The 21,607-nt window shown below is 35.4% G+C and overlaps 1 long non-coding RNA gene across 5 annotated transcripts in view; it reads left to right on the top strand.

The window, feature by feature from the left end:
• The window catches only part of LOC126764515 (uncharacterized), a 36,686-nt gene extending 15,321 nt beyond the window's left edge, over window positions 1–21,365 (top strand). For 3 of the 5 annotated variants that reach the window (XR_007668025.1, XR_007668024.1, XR_007668026.1), the window contains one exon: window positions 17,378–18,085. This is a non-coding gene — a long non-coding RNA (uncharacterized LOC126764515). Of the gene's footprint in view, window positions 1–17,377; window positions 18,086–21,277 lie in introns of those variants that run through there. The other 2 variants (XR_007668028.1, XR_007668027.1) reach the window with 2 other exon arrangements.
• The last annotated feature ends 242 nt before the right edge of the window (window positions 21,366–21,607 follow it).

The raw sequence follows: 21,607 nt of genomic DNA, 5'->3' as shown, positions 1-21,607 counted from the left end.
GTATCTTAGAAAAAAGTTGTTAATTATTTGACTGGGGTTGGTACCTACTTAAACAAATAATTAAGTACATTAAACAACTATTATGAACTAATAACTACTGCTTGCTTATTACCAGAATATTTTTAAACATAATTCTATTGAAATAAAAAAATACCTATTTTTACTCTAAACTACTTAAAGATTCTTAGAACTGCCAAAAAACAAACAATAACAAGTAGGGAATGGCTAAGTTCGGGTGCGACCGCGCATTTTATGCTCTTTCAACGTCAACCAGAGGATCGAAACCCATGCAATTTAATAGAAGTACATACATATATTCATATAGTATACTATAGGTATGTATGTATATATGAATAACATATTAAGGCATAAGGTTTGTCAGAAAAACGAAAATCAGTACATGTTGTATAAGGGAGTTCGGTTAGTTTAGAACCGATTTTATCTATTTTTGGCAATATCACACACTTAAAATACTAAAAAATGTTCATTAAGTACTTCGCATACAATCACCAATCATATGTTGTTGAGAGTTCTAGGTCAAGTTTTCGCAAAATTTTTTCTACTTTGGCATAAAGATACATGGTTATGGGTAAAACAGCTCTCTCATTTTCATTGTGATAACTCCCATATTCGCATATATATGATAAACTCAACTGGAAATTCGAGACTTTTTATAGTAGGTATATGGAGGCTCAGGGAAGTATTGACCCGATTCAACCAATTTTTGATACACAGAAATACAGATAGATAAAGAAGGAATTATCTCTGAATTTCATCTGTATATTTTGTCCATTTTCGCACTGCTGTATAGGTATATGAGAATAATGTCACGAACTAAATTTATTTTAAAACAAGAAAAAACGTTAACTTCGGCGGCACCGAAGCTAATATACCCTTCACAGGTGCATTTCTTTTAGTAATTATGTGTTCAGTTTGTATGGAAGCTATATGCTATAGTAATCCGATCTGAACAATTTTATCGGAGATTACATTGTTGTCTTAGAAAATAATCTATACCAAATTTGGTGAAGATACATTGTCAAATGTGAAAGTTTTCCATACAAGAACTTGATTCCGATCGTTCAGTTTGTATGGTAGCTATATGCTATAGTTAACCGATCTGACCAATTTCTACGGAGATTACATTGTTGCCTTAGAAAATAATGTGTACCAAATTTGGTGAAGATACATTGTCAAATGTGAAAGTTTTCCATACAAGAACTTGATTCCGATCGTTCAGTTTGTATGGCAGCTATATGTTATAGTGGTCCGATATCGGCCGTTCCGATAAATGAGCAGCTTCTTGAAGTTAAAATGACGTTTGCAAAATTTCAAAAGGATATCTTAAAAAGTGAGGGACTAGGTCGTATATATACAGACGGATGGACGGACAGACAGACAGACGGACATGGTTAAATCGATTCAGCTCAACATACTGATCATTTATATATATACTTTATACAGTCTCCGACGCTTCTTTCTGGGTGTTACAAACATCGTGACAAACTTAATCTGTATACCCTGTTCAGGGTATAATGATAGGGCGTGTCAACCAAAAGTGGGTGGTGTCACGCCGATCATCCAATTCTGACGGGCTGCTTTCAAGTCATCTCATACTATCTTCATGATAAAATTGAATGTCTCTGGCAGTAGTTATTGATTTATCTCGCATTTAGTAGTTTTTAGCAGTACCATTATATGAGGAGTATGCGGTAGGCTGGGTCGATTCCGGACTTTTTTCGATTCGGGATTACTAATAGTTCGGAAAAGTTGCCTTAGTACTTCCTGATTCCAATGCAACTTTTTGTTTTGAGATCGGATTGCATCTTCAATCCCAACTCCGGCCTTGAAATTTCGGAAATTCGCCTAAAATCGTGAAATTGTCTACCTAGCGCCTGAAATACGCATCTCATGGCAAAATATATAAAACAAAAGATATTTGTCACGTCATTTGCTACCGAAATGGTATATGTGATCATGGCCGTAGGACGAACCGTTCGAGAGATACGAGCGAAAAGGCGGCGCGCCACAGCGCAAGGTGAAAATTGTTGCAGCTCTCAGCTAACCTGTATTGGTCACCCAGAAACCACCGCGTGGAGGTGGCTGCTCTTCGGGTTCCTCCCAAGCCCAACCCAACCAACCAACCATATGTCAGGCTTGTTTTAGTCTGAATCTGTGTCAAATTTATTGATAAAATCAGATTGGTTACTAAACTTTGGCACTTGTTGCCTAGATTTCAGTGTAGAGCGTATCAAACGATCACGAGATTTTGGGCCACTAACTTTAGAAGATGCCTCTGTCACCAGTTTGACGATTCTCTCGATTGCCACGGTGTGAGAGGGGAATTCACTAAATTTCCATACCTCTGCAGTGTCTCGCGGCAGCCCTTTTATGAGTTCTTCGTTAGAAACTGAACAAAGAACTGGTGGAACAGTCAAGGTAATAGTCTTCCAGTTAATCATATCTTAATAATTATTAGCTTTGAAATTCAGCTTTGGTACTTTATTACATCTAACCCTTCCACTTACAGTGTCAGACTCTGCTTCTCTGGCTGCCAGAAGACGGTCAAGGGCCAACTTTCTGACTTCTATCCGTCCGTCAGTCATCATACTAAGGAGAATGTTTTCTGAAAGAGCAAAGAAAGCATTCTGTTGAATGGATGAATCGACAACCTTGCGCAGTTTAGCAGGTAACTATCTCGACCTTTGAATCGCAGCATAGAGATGGCGCGAGCCATCTTTGATTGAACTGTTGAATCTTATTGAGAACCACAAAGGTGAGTAAACTGTAAGTATGTACTTGATCAAAATCTTTATTTCCTTTGCTGGTTTGTCAGTAGAAATGTATAATCTCAGAATTCTATTTGCACAGATGAGCCAGCTGGGTGCATCGACGCTAAGTCTGAGGAACATTGACCGGAAATAACAGCTTCTGATATTTTATAGAGATAAGCTTGGTCTGTGCTAAGTTGGGTCGGATTAATAACCTCAGTAGGTAATTGGTAGGATGGAAATCTTTCAAATTTGTCAACAGGCAACTTCTCACAATCAGGGAGCAGTTTACCTATGTCGCCAGAGAATGTATTTGGACTCTTTGAGACACCATCTATGTGTTCGAAAAGAGCACGAAATGGAACTGAAGACTATTACCTTGACTGTTCCACCAGTTCTTTGTTCAGTTTCTAACGAAGAACTCATAAAAGGGCTGTCGGGAGGCACTGCAGAGGTATGGAAATTTAGTGAATTCCCCTCTCATACCGTTGCAGTCGAGAGAACCGTCAAACTGGTGACAGAGGCATTATTGGCCCCGAATCTCGTGATCGTTTTTTACGCTCTACACTGAAATCTAGGCAACAAGTGCCAAAGTTTAGTACAAAATCTGATTTTATCAATAAATTTGACACAGATTCAGACTAAAACAAGCCTGACATATGGTTGGTTGGTTGGGTTGGGCTTGGGAGGAACCCGAAGAGCAGCCACCTCCACGCGGTGGTTTCTGGGTGACCAATACAGGTTAGCTGAGAGCTGCAACAATTTTCACCTTGCGCTGTGGCGCGCCGCCTTTTCGCTCGTATCTCTCGAACGGTTCGTCCTACGGCCATGATCACATATACCATTTCGGTAGCAAATGACGTGACAAATATCTTTTGTTTTATATATTTTGCCATGAGATGCGTATTTCAGGCGCTAGGTAGACAATTTCACGATTTTAGGAGATGCAATCCGATCTCAAAAAAAAAAGTTGCATTGGAATCAGGAAGTGCTAAGGCAACTTTTCCGCACTATTAGAAATCCCGAATCGAAAAAAGTCCGGAATCGATCCACCCTAGTAAGCGGGGTTATCATTCGATTTCACCAATTTTTACACTGTTCGTAGGAGTTCTTATAATATTTGCGCTGAGCTAATTTGGTAGCTTTATTAGTTTAGAAGATACGTACATTAAACTTATTAGAGGTCGGGACGAAGCACACTTTTTCAATAATCTTGGCCGGCAAGTACCTTTGGAACTGCGACCTCCTGTGGAAAATAAGGGACTTTTATGTTGGCTTAGTGCAGAGTTATGGTACATTATGTATACGTTTTCGGTTAGTTACGGTTTGTGGTTATGGCTGTGGTGCGATTACGGCCATCTACGAACTCGTCCTTCTTGTTTTGCCAAGTTTTTTAAATATATCTAAATTTTTACTCAAGAAAAAACTATAACAATATGTTGCAAAAGTATAGTATATAAATACAAAGAATATCCTTTTTGTTTAAAAGTCTATAAATAGAACACAAAAATATATAAATCGCATGCGTCCAACAACGACTTCTGCCCTCAAGTGCCCGCGCGTTCAAATAAACGTTTTTTTGATGTGAACCCCCTGACACTCCACGCGGCTTTAACTTCACGATAGGCGACTTATCCGTCACAGGTTTATATTGAAATCTTAACATGTTTACCGTACTCTTCAATATTGCTATCGTGTTCTAATTTAAAAAGTGATTTCTTAAGTTGCCCATATATTATCTGCGAATTCATTTTCATCGATTTTCCCGTGGAAACAATATAGCCTATATGTTAGCCTAAATGTTAGTAATTAAAATCGCTTAAGTACGGTCAACAGTCAAATGTGCTCCTCAATTTATTTTAATTAACATGCAAACCAGGCTGTGAAAATTCGCAGGCAGATTCGCCGGAGGTCTTTAACATCGTTGACATCACGCGGTATATTAATTTACTCCAAATTATCAGCATTAATGTTTGAAAACAATAACAAAAAATAATACCAAATTAAAAAAACACTCACTTAATTTTCGCACTAAAATTCTCCTTTGCACATCTGAAGTGGTTATCAGCTTTTTCTGTAGTTGTAGGTGGCCAGGGGCGGTACATTCTGTGCACTTACAGTCGGTAAAGGAGTTGATAAGTTTATATTACTTAACGTAACCAAATTTCCATAAGGTCGCCTTCTGGTGGCCGATCACCATGTAATCAAATTGGTATGTTGCTCGAACGAATTAAAAAAATAGAAACATTGAACAATGAGCTAAAAAATTAAAATGCGACACTTAAACTCCAAATTGAAAACTTAAGGAAATCGCTAATCAAATATACCAATGAAACGCCTCCTTCTCCACCCAAATCGGCCAAATCGTACTAATAAAAAAAGGCCAGTCTGTACAAACTAGCATTGATCGCTACGTTAATATAAAAAGGAAATAAAGTCCTTCAAAGTCAGCAGTCAATTCTACAAAATTTCAAATCGGCACACCAAATAAGAATAAAACGGAAGTTTTAAATGGCAACAGGTTAACCACATGGTTCAGACGACGATGCGAAGGGTACCACCACAGCCGTTAATGCCATGATACTCTTGTTACTAAATTAAGTGAAATTGTATGTATTAACAATTTTCATATAGTCCCTTTGCGAAAAGGCAATATAGATAAAACAAAAATTCAGTACTACCCTAAAAAAAGTTTTATGGAAATTGTTAAATTTTTGTCAAATAAAAACAAGAACTATTAATCGTATCAACTAAAGAGCTCTAAAGGCCTGGTTGTTGTAATTAAGGGTATAGAGTCCGCCGTAGACTCTAGCGAAGTCAAAGAAGCATTGCAAGAATGCGGTTTTGGTATTAAAACTGATGTAAATATATTTAATAGAAACAAAATACCACAGCTAATGTTTAAAATTGAAATGTTGTCGAATTGTTACAAGAACCCCGTAATGAAATTTAGCAACCTCAGATAAAAGTTCAAATCCTACTCGTATTACTTCTAACAATAATAATGTGCAAGGAAGCTAGGCAAATATGGTGAAAGGCAACACTATACAAATACAACTGCCTCAAAATCCCCCAAATGGAGGTATTGAAATTATGATTATAAATCTTACACAGTGTATGACACAATTTATGTCTACCATACAAAACATGATCCAAGATTTAATAAAAGCAAAATTTATTAAGTAAAAAATGAGCTTACTAAATATCTGTATATGGAATGCCAACATAAATTAGAGATTATTAGATTTCTGTCTCAAAAAATATAGATGTAATGCTTATATCAGAAACATCATCACCTAACAAATAAAAATAATTTTAATATACCGGGATTTAGATTCTACGTTACTAATCATCCTGATGGAAAAGCGCATGGTGGCACGGCAGTATTGATTAGAAATTTAAAGCATACCACAGTTGCAAGTTACAACAATATCTTAAAAAAAACAGAGTTGTGACTTAAACCTTAAGGCTATATACTGTCCACCTCGTCTTACAGATAGTTAAAGATTTGTAGCAGGTGGAGATTACAACGCAAAACACACGTACTGGGGCTCACATCTTATTAATCCGAAAGAACAATAGCTGTACTAGTGATAGAAAAAAATACCAGACTTAATAGATTTTTCTGTAGGCAAAAATATAGATAGATTCCTTAAATACAGGAAGAGAATTTGATGATGTAATAACTAATGCAGCTGTATTGGCAACACAAAAAAGAAACAATAGACCAGTTGGTTTTAGAAAGATCACCAATAATGAAATAGAGAAATTTGTAAATGAGAGCGAGTAAATGAGAAGGCGAGCTAGACGTGAATGGCAGTTAAATCGCTAAAATTTAAATCTGATTAAATTGAAATCTGCTGTTTGAAAGTTAAACAAGTGCTACAACGAGAAGAAGAACACAACACTGAAAATTTTTTAAAAACTGTGTTCAAATTCTGGCAAGCAAAACTCCCTTTGGAAAGCCCAAAAGTCTTTCAAGCCACCCGTAGACCCCAACTTGCCTCTAAGACAGGAAATTTACAGTTAAAGTAGCAGACTTCATATCAGAAGAACGAATAATAAGGGCTGGTGTACCTCAGTGTAGCGTGCTAGGTCCAACTCTGTACTGTACAGCACACATTCCAACAGCTACTAACGTATTGACATCCACTTTCGCGGATGACACAGCTCTAGTAAGCCGTAACAAATGCCGCATCAGAGCATCAAACATATAGCGAGTAAAATAACCTGCATGAAGTCAAGAGGAGCAAATTTAAATTGGCTTTTAAACAAAAATTCTAATTTTAGCCAAGTTATACATTGCAATCATAAAACCTATTTGAATGTATGGCAATCAAATGTGTGCTACGACCTGTGCAATCAACATTGATATATAGGGTTACCATAACGGTCTCAGTCAAAACCAGTTTCGCGAACATCCAAACCTGTTGGCTAATGCCTTGGCAAATTCCTGCAATCAAACACGTTTAAAAAGAAGTGATCTACTAGCCTACTAGAGAGGAACGTTTTACCAAAAAAGCTCAACCACATTCTTGAGCTTCTTTAGTTTTAAATAGATTTAAGATTTGAATACTTATTGTAAGACTTTACTAAGCAGCTTCAATAAAAAAAGAAATATTGAAAAAAAGTGAGCCTGGGTTTTAAAGTCTCGATGGTCATAAATACACTTCAATATGTATAAAACAAAAAATCCATTAAATATGTTTATTGAATCAACAGAGAACATCAAGAAAATTTAAGAAATCAAACGAATTTTAAATTCTGTCGTCAAACTCGAGCCTATCAAGCCATCGAATCTTGTGCCGCTGTGTAAGTCCTGTCAGGTATTCGGTCACACCAGAAATTATGGTTGTAAACTACCAAGGTGTATGAAGTGCCTGCCGAACTTCCGCCAAAATGCTGTAACTGCAACCAGAATCACCTTGCGAACTATAGAGCATGTGAAGTGACAAAACAACTTCAAAAAATTAAAAACGCGTTCGAGAAAAACAAAGAGCATAACCAATAACCAAAACGCTTAAGTACAACCGCTTCTACTGGTCCTCAGAACGAAGTTACTAATGTAAGTCAGCAGTCTGGAAAACCCTCATTTGCCAGCATAATCAAAGGTACTAATCTAGTTCAACAACATACGTCTGCAAATCAAATAAACTCGAATGCTATTAGTGATATTACCAATAATTTCTCGTTAATTCTCAACAGGCTTATTAAGCTAGAAGAGCAAAATAAACTTACCCACGAACGTCTTAATTAACTAGAGCAACAGCAAAACGATTTTGAGGCGCAAAAGTGAAACCGATAAAAATTATGACCTGGAATGCAAATGGCTTGCTCAAACGTAGAAAAGAATTAGAGACATTACTCCATGTTGGAAAAATTTATATTTGTCTTATATCAGAAACCCATTTTACAAGTGAAAGTGTCCCAGAATTTCAAACCACGACCATATCGATTGAATCTACTTTCGGAAAAATAAATATTACCGTAATTTATAGCCCATCTAGACACAATATCTAAATGGATTTGTACTCAGAACTTATACTAAATCACCATAGGAAATTCATCATGGGGGGTGACTTTAATGCAAAACACTCTCAATGGAGGTCAAGAGTTACGACACCAAAGGGAACAGAGTTATTTAAAGCTGCTATTAACACTGGTTGCGACTATTACTGGCAAGCCGACTTACTGGTCTTTCGCCACAAGAAAACTACCTGACCTTTTCATCACTCGACAATTATCTAAGACCTTCATTACCATTGAAAATGGATGGAACCTAAATTCGGACCATTTATATTTAATCCTAAATGGCCATATACAGTAAAAGAAATCGACATACCACCGTAAGTCATAAAGGAAAAAAGAAAAATACGTAAAAAATGGCAAATCACGCGATTTCCTCAATATAAAACAGCATTATTTAATTTAACTACGCTTCTCAGCACCAAAATAAAATTATTTGCAAACTAAAACATTTCTAATAATACAGTGTTCGCATTTCGTTTAGACGAATGTTTTTTTTTTTTATTTCTACCAACCAGAAAACAAACCTTTTACAACTAATTCAATATATATTTTATTATTAAACTAAACAAAGATTTTCGAATTTCATTATGTTTTTGCTAATATAATAGTGATATTACGGTAAACAGGAGCGAATTTCATTCAGCCGAATGTTTCAATAATGCTAAATAGAGACAAAATTAAAAAAGTTAGTTAATAATAAATATTTTATTTTGCCACCATTACATTTTATTAAATCGAAAATGCGATTTGTCATACTTTCTATTAGTTTTTTAAAGATATCTTAATGTATTTTTTCTCAGATGTCCTTAAACACTGCTAAATTGACGCCTCTTTCCAGAAGGTTCTCGATGGGATTTAAGTCTGGACTGCGTGCAGGCCATTTCATCAATTCAATATTTTTGTCTTCAAACCAGTGAATAGAAGGTCGCGAGACGTGGATAGCTGCGTTATCCTGTTGGAAAATTGGTTATTTTCCAGAAATGATATTAATTCTGATTCCAACATGTCTGTGTAGATTTCGCTATTCATTTTTGTTGGAACATAGCATATTCTGGATCTTCCATAATAAGAGAAGGCTGCCCAAATCATAACACTTCCACCAACAAAGTTCCTGCTCAACCTTGGTTCCTCTTTTGTATTTCTCCCTTCTGACGTCCATTTTATGTGCGTTTTAGCGAACTGCATCCTTGCATCCTTTTTTATAAACAACGTTTTATGTTGTGTTTGAAATTTTCTGGACACGACGTTTTTTAATGGGAAGATCAAGTTCTGCTATAATTTGTGAAGCGGTTAGCTTTTTTTTTTGTTGCCAGGTCCTTAATTTGACCTTTTTGGCGCTCTGTAATTATACCCTGAACAGGGTATATTAAGTTTGTCACGAAGTTTGTAACACCCAGAAGGAATCGTCGGAGACCCTATAAAGTATATATATAAATGATCAGTATGTCGAGCTGAGTCGATTTAGCCATGTCCGTCTGACTGTCCGTCTATCCGTCTGTCTGTCTGTACATATACGAACTAGTCCCTCAGTTTTTAAGATATCGTTTTGAAATTTTGCAAACGACATTTTCTCTTCAAGAAGCTGCTCATTTGTCGGAATAGCTGTCATACAAACTGAACGATCGGAATCAAATGCTTGTATGGAAAACAGGGGCGTCGCGAGAGGGGGGTATGGGGGGTGTGAACGAGTCGGCATTTTCGGCCGTTTTAATATCATAACTAAAAATTCGAAATTTCATTTCGGCAATTCCAGTAAGAGTTGCCAAGTACCCGGAAATTTGTTGTCAAAACTTATTGAGTATTTTTAAGATTTTCATCAAAATATATTATTGCACATTAATTTTTACGTGATATCCATTGCGAATTCACTAGCCGGCATTTATGAAAATTCTAACTTCAGTAAAACGCAATAAATAGCTGTATAATTGCGGAAGCAAGCTTAAAAAGACACCTTTTCGTAATTTCCACGAGGATTATTAAAGCACTACAATGTTCGAATAACAGTGGTTGAATATATTATAAATTAACGCATTGCTAGCGATTTCAGTTGCATTTACTGAAAAGTGTCAGATCAACCCTGAAAATGACTTTTCGAAACACCACAGAACACGCCGTGCTCCGAAGAAATATGACGATAATCCAGCAACTGCTTGTAATTTTGATTTCCAGACATTTTATGGAAAATATTTCAAAACTGTCCTCGAAAATTTCACAAATTGTAGATAATTTGCAAGAAACTATGTCAACCTTCAAACCCATTCAAGAGATGTTCAGGATTCCAGCTAACAGAAGTAATATTACAATAGAATCTATACAATTTGTTGTGCAATTGGAACCTAAGTTCTTCAGTGAAGATCTAGATTGTATTTTTGCTGAAACACAAATTCTTTTTGATTCATGTAAAGAGTGTAAATCTTTCGATGACATTTCTATAGTAGCGTATAAATTGTGAAAGGTCATTCCTTCTGCTTACAAAATTGTTCATTACATAATGACTGCTCCTGTCACGTCAGCTTCATGTGAACGTTTCTTTAGTAAATTGAAATTTGTTTTCAACGATTTGCGTACAACAATGGGGGATGAACGTTTGAATTCTTTGATGCTGCTTTCTTCTTCAAAGGATAAAGTAGACGAAATCGATCTGCGCGATGTTGTTGGAAAATGGTCAATGTTGAAACATCGCAGAGTGAAAATATAACTCAGAAATTTATATTTTTTGCAATTCAATTTCTTAAGAAAATCTTGTTTTTTCCCGCGTAACACGTCGCTGAACAATATATGTATTTTATATTAAGAGAAACATATAAAATGATGATTATACTAATATGTACAATACTTATTTGAGAATAAAATAATGAATTATGCTATTATGTTGTCAAAATTCTCCGTAATACCTTATCAGAAATGAAGATATCCTTATTTTATATATATTTATAAACATATACATTAAATCGGCAAATTCTTGAAATGAGTCGGCATTTCAAAGGGACTCACCCCCCCATGATCTGGATCCTCGCTGCGCCCCTGATGGAAAACTTTCACATTTGACAAGATATATTCACGAAATTTGGTATATATTATTTTCTAAGGCAACAATGTAATCTCCGAAGAAATTGTTCAGATCGGTTAACTATAGCATATAGCTGCCATACAAACTGAACGATCGGAATCAAGTTCTTGTATGGACAACATTCACATTTGACAAGATATATTAACGAAATTTGGTATATGTTATTTTCTAAGGCAACAATATAATCTCCGAAGAAATTGTTCAGATCGGTTAACTATAGCATATAGCTGCCATACAAACCGAACGATCGGAATCAAATGCTTGTATGGAAAACTTTCACATTTGACAAGATATATTCACGAAGTTTGGTTTATATTATTTTCTAAAGCAACAATGTAATCTCCGAAGAAATTGTTCAGATCGGTTAACTATAGCATATAGCTGCCATACAAACTGAACGATCGGAATCAAGTTCTTGTATGGACAACTTTCACATTTGACAAGATATATTCACGAAATTTGGTATATATTATTTTCTAAAGCAACAATGTAATCTCCGAAGAAATTGATTAGATCGGTTAGCTATAGCATATAGCTTCCATACAAACTGAACACATAGTTACTAAAAGAAATGCACGTGTGAAGGGTATATTAGCTTCGGTGCAGCCGAAGTTAACGTTTTTTCTTGTTTTTTTGTTACCTTTAGTTTTTTTCTTCAGAAACCCATTTTACAAGTGAAAGTGTCCCAGAATTTCAAACCACGACCATATCGATTGAATCTACTTTCGGAAAAATAAATATTACCGTAATTTATAGCCCATCTAGACACAATATCTAAATGGATTTGTACTCAGAACTTATACTAAATCACCATAGGAAATTCATCATGGGGGGTGACTTTAATGCAAAACACTCTCAATGGAGGTCAAGAGTTACGACACCAAAGGGAACAGAGTTATTTAAAGCTGCTATGAACACTGGTTGCGACTATTACTGGCAAGCCGACTTACTGGTCTTTCGCCACAAGAAAACTACCTGACCTTTTCATCACTCGACAATTATCTAAGACCTTCATTACCATTGAAAATGGATTGAACCTAAATTCGGACCATTTATATTTAATCCTAAATGGCCATATACAGTAAAAGAAATCGACATACCACCGTAAGTCATAAAGGAAAAAAGAAAAATACGTAAAAAATGGCAAATCACGCGATTTCCTCAATATAAAACAGCATTATTTAATTTAACTACGCTTCTCAGCACCAAAATAAAATTATTTGCAAACTAAAACATTTCTAATAATACAGTGTGCGCATTTCGTTTAGACGAATGTATTTTTTTTTTTTATTTCTACCAACAAGAAAACAAACCTTTTACAACTAATTCAATATATATTTTATTATTAAACTAAACAAAGATTTTCGAATTTCATTATGTTTTTGCTAATATAATAGTGATATTACGGTAAACAGGAGCGAATTTCATTCAGCCGAATGTTTCAATAATGCTAAATAGAGACAAAATTAAAAAAGTTAGTTAATAATAAATATTTTATTTTGCCACCATTACATTTTATTAAATCGAAAATGCGATTTGTCATACTTTCTATTAGTTTTTTAAAGATATCTTAATGTATTTTTTCTCAGATGTCCTTAAACACTGCTAAATTGACGCCTCTTTCCAGAAGGTTCTCGATGGGATTTAAGTCTGGACTGCGTGCAGGCCATTTCATCAATTCAATATTTTTGTCTTCAAACCAGTGAATAGAATGTCGCGAGACGTGGATAGCTGCGTTATCCTGTTGGAAAATTGGTTATTTTCCAGAAATGATATTAATTCTGATTCCAACATGTCTGTGTAGATTTCGCTATTCATTTTTGTTGGAACATAGCATATTCTGGATCTTCCATAATAAGAGAAGGCTGCCCAAATCATAACACTTCCACCAACAAAGTTCCTGCTCAACCTTGGTTCCTCTTTTGTATTTCTCCCTTCTGACGTCCATTTTATGTGCGTTTTAGCGAACTGCATCCTTGCATCCTTTTTTATAAACAACGTTTTATGTTGTGTTTGAAATTTTCTGGACACGACGTTTTTTAATGGGAAGATCAAGTTCTGCTATAATTTGTGAAGCGGTTAGCTTTTTTTTTTGTTGCCAGGTCCTTAATTTGACCTTTTTGGCGCTCTGTAATTATACCCTGAACAGGGTATATTAAGTTTGTCACGAAGTTTGTAACACCCAGAAGGAATCGTCGGAGACCCTATAAAGTATATATATAAATGATCAGTATGTCGAGCTGAGTCGATTTAGCCATGTCCGTCTGACTGTCCGTCTATCCGTCTGTCTGTCTGTACATATACGAACTAGTCCCTCAGTTTTTAAGATATCGTTTTGAAATTTTGCAAACGACATTTTCTCTTCAAGAAGCTGCTCATTTGTCGGAATAGCTGTCATACAAACTGAACGATCGGAATCAAATGCTTGTATGGAAAACAGGGGCGTCGCGAGAGGGGGGTATGGGGGGTGTGAACGAGTCGGCATTTTCGGCCGTTTTAATATCATAACTAAAAATTCGAAATTTCATTTCGGCAATTCCAGTAAGAGTTGCCAAGTACCCGGAAATTTGTTGTCAAAACTTATTGAATATTTTTAAGATTTTCATCAAAATATATTATTGCACATTAATTTTTACGTGATATCCATTGCGAATTCACTAGCCGGCATTTATGAAAATTCTAACTTCAGTAAAACGCAATAAATAGCTGTATAATTGCGGAAGCAAGCTTAAAAAGACACCTTTTCGTAATTTCCACGAGGATTATTAAAACACTACAATGTTCGAATAACAGTGGTTGAATATATTATAAATTAACGCATTGCTAGCGAGTTCAGTTGCATTTACTGAAAAGTGTCAGATCAACCCTGAAAATGACTTTTCGAAACACCACAGAACACGCCGTGCTCCGAAGAAATATGACGATAATCCAGCAACTGCTTGTAATTTTGATTTCCAGACATTTTATGGAAAATATTTCAAAACTGTCCTCGAAAATTTCACAAATTGTAGATAATTTGCAAGAAACTATGTCAACCTTCAAACCCATTCAAGAGATGTTCAGGATTCCAGCTAACAGAAGTAATATTACAATAGAATCTATACAATTTGTTGTGCAATTGGAACCTAAGTTCTTCAGTGAAGATCTAGATTGTATTTTTGCTGAAACACAAATTCTTTTTGATTCATGTAAAGAGTGTAAATCTTTCGATGACATTTCTATAGTAGCGTATAAATTGTGAAAGGTCATTCCTTCTGCTTACAAAATTGTTCATTACATAATGACTGCTCCTGTCACGTCAGCTTCATGTGAACGTTTCTTTAGTAAATTGAAATTTGTTTTCAACGATTTGCGTACAACAATGGGGGATGAACGTTTGAATTCTTTGATGCTGCTTTCTTCTTCAAAGGATAAAGTAGACGAAATCGATCTGCGCGATGTTGTTGGAAAATGGTCAATGTTGAAACATCGCAGAGTGAAAATATAACTCAGAAATTTATATTTTTTGCAATTCAATTTCTTAAGAAAATCTTGTTTTTTCCCGCGTAACACGTCGCTGAACAATATATGTATTTTATATTAAGAGAAACATATAAAATGATGATTATACTAATATGTACAATACTTATTTGAGAATAAAATAATGAATTATGCTATTATGTTGTCAAAATTCTCCGTAATACCTTATCAGAAATGAAGATATCCTTATTTTATATATATTTATAAACATATACATTAAATCGGCAAATTCTTGAAATGAGTCGGCATTTCAAAGGGACTCACCCCCCCATGATCTGGATCCTCGCTGCGCCCCTGATGGAAAACTTTCACATTTGACAAGATATATCGAAATTTGGTATATATTATTTTCTAAGGCAACAATGTAATCTCCGAAGAAATTGTTCAGATCGGTTAACTATAGCATATAGCTGCCATACAAACTGAACGATCGGAATCAAGGTCTTGTATGGACAACATTCACATTTGACAAGATATATTAACGAAATTTGGTATATGTTATTTTCTAAGGCAACAATGTAATCTCCGAAGAAATTGTTCAGATCGGTTAACTATAGCATATAGCTGCCATACAAACTGAACGATCGGAATCAAGTTCTTGTATGGACAACATTCACATTTGACAAGATATATTAACGAAATTTGGTATATGTTATTTTCTAAGGCAACAATATAATCTCCGAAGAAATTGTTCAGATCGGTTAACTATAGCATATAGCTGCCATACAAACCGAACGATCGGAATCAAATGCTGGTATGGAAAACTTTCACATTTGACAAGATATATTCACGAAGTTTAGTTTATATTATTTTCTAAAGCAACAATGTAATCTCCGAAGAAATTGTTCAGATCGGTTAACTATAGCATATAGCTGCCATACAAACTGAACGATCGGAATCAAGTTCTTGTATGGACAACTTTCACATTTGACAAGATATATTAACGAAATTTGGTATATGTTATTTTCTAAGGCAACAATATAATCTCCGAAGAAATTGTTCAGATCGGTTAACTATAGCATATAGCTGCCATACAAACCGAACGATCGGAATCAAATGCTTGTATGGAAAACTTTCACATTTGACGTTTGAAGTTTGGTATATATTATTTTCTAAAGCAACAATGTAATCTCCGAAGAAATTGTTCAGATCGGTTAACTATAGCATATAGCTGCCATACAAACTGAACGATCGGAATCAAGTTCTTGTATGGACAACTTTCACATTTGACAAGATATATTCACGAAATTTGGTATATATTATTTTCAAAAGCAACAATGTAATCTCCGAAGAAATTGATTAGATCGGTTAGCTATAGCATATAGCTTCCATACAAACTGAACACATAGTTACTAAAAGAAATGCACGTGTGAAGGGTATATTAGCTTCGGTGCAGCCGAAGTTAACGTTTTTTCTTTTTTTTTTGTTACCTTTAGTTTTTTTCTTTTGACCATAATTCTTGCCCAAACTTAAATAATTTCTGATAACTTTGTCATATCTCTGAATTTTTAAAGCAATCTGCTCATTACTCATGCCATTTTCTTTATGTGCCGTTATAACAGCTTTTTCTTCACTTGACAAGTAGGGTCCTTTCGGCATGGCTTTAAAGGGTATAAAAAAATAAAACATAATAACTTAGACGAACTCAAAAAGTCCATGCAGTGTCAGTTTTAATATTTTTCTAAAAAAAAAATTCAAATTACCTCTTTATTTCTTAATAAAATGACTTTTACCACCTTTTCGGCTAAAAGAAATGCGCACTGAAATTAACACTGATTACCTCTTTTCACTAACAATTTTTCAAGTATGATATACATATGTAGACTAATTACAATAAAAAATAAATGGTTACGAAAGCGAAATGCAAAAGCAATAGCAAAGCTTATATCGATAATAAACGCTTGCTCAGATACGTTCCATTGTCATGGAAATCATTATGGTACAAAAACCTGGAAAAAGCGCACAAGTTTTAGGTTTGTTCGAGCGGAGGAATAAAAATGCCAATGATGTTGTTTCTATGACATTATATTTTATTCTCTGATGTTTCAAGTTATGTTCTGCTTATATAACTACTAAAGTGATTACAATTTTCTTAATCTATTTCTTTGTTTTGTTTATTTTCTTATGAAATACAATATTTGTAAAATGTAATCTTATTTTCTATTGAATGCAAACAAACATGACTGTGGGGTTTACCCGATAATGTTTGGGTTATCATTATAGTCAAACATAAGGACCAAAACATGTTTGTATGCATTTGCATTATGAATACAATATTTGTAAAATGTAATCTTATTTTCTATTGAATGCAAACAAACATGACTGTGGGGTTTACCCGATAATGTTTGGGTTATCATTATAGTCAAACATAAGGACCAAAACATGTTTGTATACATTTGCATTATGTTCTTTATCTCTACTTGTTATCTTATATTTTTTGTAATGTTTACTTGTTTTTCTTTAATCTTTTATTTTGTCCAATTTATAGTATTTTGTTGTGTGGTGTCTGGTTGGGATGATAGTGTACACATAACTCACATGAGGCTTCCTCATATCGTCCAATCTCACTGTAGCCTACTCTGTCCTGTTGGCTAGTAGCAATTCATCAATTTGGCTTTAGATCTCAACATTCTACTTACAATCGAACAAGTTCATCGGATAAGGAGCATAATCGAAGAGGCATATTCCACAGAGAGCATATACAAAAAAAAGTTTCAGAACTAAAACTAAAATGCAACAAAATAAACTGGTTAATCGGGAAGAAATCACACTTAACAACATCAAATAAAATCTTAGTCTAAAATCAAATGTTGAAACCTATTTGGACATACGGAATATAAAAACAAACCAACCAATAAAAATGGTTCGGGGAGTCGTTCGCGAAACGGCATCGAAGCATGCAAAAAGATTACAAAATCATGTAAACACTAAAGCCCAACAACTAAGAGAGACTAGAAATTGCAGAAGCACACTGAAAAGAACATGATCATGATCTATTAAGAATCTAAGAAAATAAAAAATATCATAAAATTTAGTTATTAAGTTTAATTTAAAAAAAAGCTTCGTATTACAGCTTTTTTGTTTTATATTATAAATTGTGAACAATATTGCTTATTAGTTTGCATTGTTACTAGTTGCAATTTCAATGAAATGTAAAACAAGAAGTATCAAAAATACAAACTCACAAACATTTTTCTTTATAAAAGGTGTTGTCGTAATCTTCAAAAAATATTGGTGGCTCGTACCAACAACTATGCCTGATATACTGTTCAAAGGTTGTACAGCGCATAAGTGCTATACACCCCTTTGATCACAGACCTGTGTTTCTCTGCGGAATTACCTGTCTGTGGGATTTTCTTCGCAGGGGCAGGTATTATATCGGGTGATTTTTTAAGAGCTTGATAACTTTTTTTTAAAAAAAAAACGCATAAAATTTGCAAAATCTCATCGGTTCTTTATTTGAAACGTTAGATTGGTTCATGACATTTACTTTTTGAAGATAATTTCATTTAAATGTTGACCGCGGCTGCGTCTTAGGTGGTCCATTCGGAAAGTCCAATTTTGGGCAACTTTTTCGAGCATTTCGGCCGGAATAGCCCGAATTTCTTCGGAAATGTTGTCTTCCAAAGCTGGAATAGTTGCTGGCTTATTTCTGTAGACTTTAGACTTGACGTAGCTACGTAAATAAGCAAAATTGCCGCATTTGGGGTGAAGAGCAACCAGAAGCCGTTCAAGAACTGCCCATGCATCCCGAAAANTGCACTGTTTGGTGTGGTTTGTACGCTGGTGGAATCATTGGACCGTATTTTTCAAAGATGCTGTTGGACGCAACGTTACGGTGAATGGCGATCGCTATCGTTCGATGCTAACAAACTTTTTGTTGCCAAAAATGGAAGAACTGAACTTGGTTGACATGTGGTTTCAACAAGATGGCGCTACATGCCACACAGCTCGCGATTCTATGGCCATTTTGAGGGAAAACTTCGGAGAACAATTCATCTCAAGAAATGGACCCGTAAGTTGGCCACCAAGATCATGCGATTTAACGCCTTTAGACTATTTTTTGTGGGGCTACGTCAAGTCTAAAGTCTACAGAAATAAGCCAGCAATATTCCAGCTTTGGAAGACAACATTTCCGAAGAAATTCGGGCTATTCCGGCCGAAATGCTCGAAAAAGTTGCCCAAAATTGGACTTTCCGAATGGACCCCCTAAGACGCAGCCGCGGTCAACATTTAAATGAAATTATCTTCAAAAAGTAAATGTCATGAACCAATCTAACGTTTCAAATAAAGAACCGATGAGATTTTGCAAATTTTATGCGTTTTTTTTTTAAAAAAAGTTATCAAGCTCTTAAAAAATCACCCGATATATGTGGAAAGACCAATTCCTTGTTTGATAATTCCTTTATTATTATCTTATTAAAAGGTATAAAACGAATACAATATTTTAACTTTACTCTTCGGTGTCCGTTATCCAAGTGCTATGTCGGTTTCTTATATATTATGTTCGGGTCCCTTTCGTTCAGTCAGTGTTGTCGTGTGTCAAAAACGTCAAGTCCGCACGGTCGCTCTTCTTCGTCCGACATACGAGTACATATATGTATACAACAGCTCTTTTATATGTAAGTTCTTAAGATGTCATACGTTTGTCTTGCAGCTTCTTGGTCATAAAGCGATTTCGTCTCCTAGTACTACTTTTTGCATAATATCCCGTGCTAAATGGGAAAATAGTTAGGGGATTTAATAGTTCGTCGGAAATTGTTGTACCGAATTGTATAGAATGCAACCCGGAATCTCCTTCCGTATATTTTTCGAACCGCCTCAAATACTTTTGCAGCCGTTCATACATAAGGGCCGAAATGAGGAGGGTTCTTCCGGAGTTTTATCACCTTTAGGGAAAAGAACGTGTCGTTGACGCTTTCAACATTTGAGAAAGATTCCTTTCTACAGGCGGCTTGTGGGGTACTTTAACAATATTAATTCTTTTCACCGCATATCATATTTCTCCATGCGGCACTTCAGTGATTTTATTCCAATTAGTATAAAGAATTAGCACTTGTATAGACTCTAAGCTTGGAAACAAACTATGGAATATCATACAGAAAATTCTTGATCTACCTATTTCTTCAATACAAATAGTTAGATTTTTCCCAAAGGGTCGATTTGTACCCCTGAAATAAGCTGGTTAAACGCATTTTTTTACTGCTGGCTATGGGTTACGCAGTTCTTTCATTTTTTCCGTAAGGTTAAAGGGAGCTCCGCGAAGATACCTCTTCCTCTAGCTCGGCTTGAATCCGTTATTAAGAGTTGTTAAATTAAGATTTGAAAATGATGATAGTAAGGCTGTGCCCCTCGGATTTGCCATCATTCTTCCCCATTCAACCACCAGGGGTAGATCCCAAAGCGTTGGGCTGGGCTTGGGACCAACCACGTAAAAAAACACCCCCAATGAAAGGGTCAAAACAGCCTCGGATGAGAGAGCTCTGCAAACGTGTTAAGATTACGATTTAAGGGCATGCACGTAGAACGTCCGGCCCCTTAATTGGGAAGGTGCCGCTGACCAGCTGGTTGATGTCCTCGTAAGAGTAAAGGCTGATATCACCGCCGTCGGCAATTTAAAGGAGCGCAAATTCGGTGTGGGATTCGTAGTAGGAGAGAAACTATGTTGCCGAGTCTTGGTATTCACTCCGGTCGATGAACGTCTAGCCATAATCCGTATCAAAGCGAGGTTCTTCAAGATATCGCGGATTCGCGCCCACGCCCTGACCAAAGAGAATTACGACGTGACTAAAGATATCTTCTATGAGCGCTTGGAGCACACCTACAAGAGTTGCCCCCCACCATCTTAATATAGCACTTGGTGACCTTAACGCCAAGTTGGAAAAACAAGATATCTTTGACACAACAGTCGGTTAATTTAAGTTGGTAGTCTGGTAACTTGGGTTCAAAAAATCGAAATTTTTGTTGCTTATTTTGAAAGTACAATGTCTTGAGAGTATACTGTGGACAGAAACTCGAAATATTTCGGGAGTTATAACGAGTTTCCTAGAGAGCCTTGGAGACCTTTTTCTCGGAATTGTTGAACTTTAAACGCGTTTTTCTCAAAACATTGTTTTTTTGTTCGGCCCCGGTCCAAACATTTTTACTACTGAACCGATTGCTTTCAAATTTTAACAGGCTATCCTACACATTTATAGTTTTTGTCGGTACTAACGAGAATTTTTTTCACCCCTTACGTTTTATTTTACAACACTTTCTTTGATAAAATAAAAGGACTTTTTTTTCAAAATCCGCCAGTTTTTTATTTACCCTTGCAATTTAACTTCAGTATTTCCAAGCAGAATGACATGTCTATAGATTAAAAATAATCAAGAATATTTGATTTCAGATAACATCAAGAACCAAATTCACCCGGGCCACTCACGTGCATTTTTTTGAGGTTCCAACTTCGAGCGACAGTAATAATAGTAATAAAGTGTTAAATTTTTTTAAATACATTTTTTTTTAATATTTTTAATTTGTAAATAAAAACACTCTAAATATTCAAAATAATTCATTTTTATTTGCCTATAAAAACCACCCTCCAAAAAAGTCATGAAAATAGGCATAAGTTACCAGACTACCACCTTAACTTCCATAGTGAAGGTTGAGGTTGATGGACTTCGCCGGAGCCCGAAATATAGTTATATTGTATGTAGTACTAGATTTCAGCAAAGGA

Source organism: Bactrocera neohumeralis, unplaced genomic scaffold, assembly GCF_024586455.1.
Source record: "Bactrocera neohumeralis isolate Rockhampton unplaced genomic scaffold, APGP_CSIRO_Bneo_wtdbg2-racon-allhic-juicebox.fasta_v2 cluster09, whole genome shotgun sequence".
Classification (NCBI taxonomy): Eukaryota; Metazoa; Arthropoda; class Insecta; order Diptera; family Tephritidae; genus Bactrocera; species Bactrocera neohumeralis.
The sequence above is the reverse complement of the archived record's forward strand: the minus strand, read 5'-3'. Positions and strand labels throughout refer to the sequence as shown.